At 41.7% G+C, this 386-nt stretch overlaps 1 long non-coding RNA gene across 1 annotated transcript; it reads left to right on the forward strand.

Moving 5' to 3' along the window:
- LOC103399780 (uncharacterized) lies at window positions 1–385 on the forward strand. The gene is made up of 3 exons (XR_523706.3): window positions 1–41; window positions 125–175; window positions 272–385. It is a non-coding gene; the product is annotated as an uncharacterized LOC103399780 (long non-coding RNA).
- Window position 386: the final 1 nt, after the last annotated feature.

Below are 386 nucleotides of genomic sequence, written 5' to 3' on the forward strand. Positions count from 1 at the left end.
TCCGTCTCCTCACAGCAACACGGTGTCTGTCATCGTAGACGGTGAGTTTATATGGAGTCACCATCATCACACATCACTTCCTGTTACTTTTTGTGCAGTAATTTCAAACTTTATTATCATGAAGGAAATAAAAAGTTGGACGACATGGAAACCTCAAGGATTCCGTGGACACCAGGTAAAAAAGTCCGAACATTCCAGGGGAAACTCAGACGTTGACATGACGGCGGCCGTAGTGTTTTTTCCTCTAACATTTTTATTTGTATTTTCACAGCTCCAACTCCTGTCAGTCGTCTTTCTTCAACTCTGAGAACGACCATAAACGGTAACAAACGTCTCTCCAGATTGAACTTTTCTACAGAAGGAAAATCGTTAGAATCGAACTGTGT

Source organism: Cynoglossus semilaevis, unplaced genomic scaffold (assembly GCF_000523025.1).
Source record: "Cynoglossus semilaevis isolate Cse_v1.0 unplaced genomic scaffold, Cse_v1.0 C18663614, whole genome shotgun sequence".
In the NCBI taxonomy this organism is placed as follows: Eukaryota; Metazoa; Chordata; class Actinopteri; order Pleuronectiformes; family Cynoglossidae; genus Cynoglossus; species Cynoglossus semilaevis.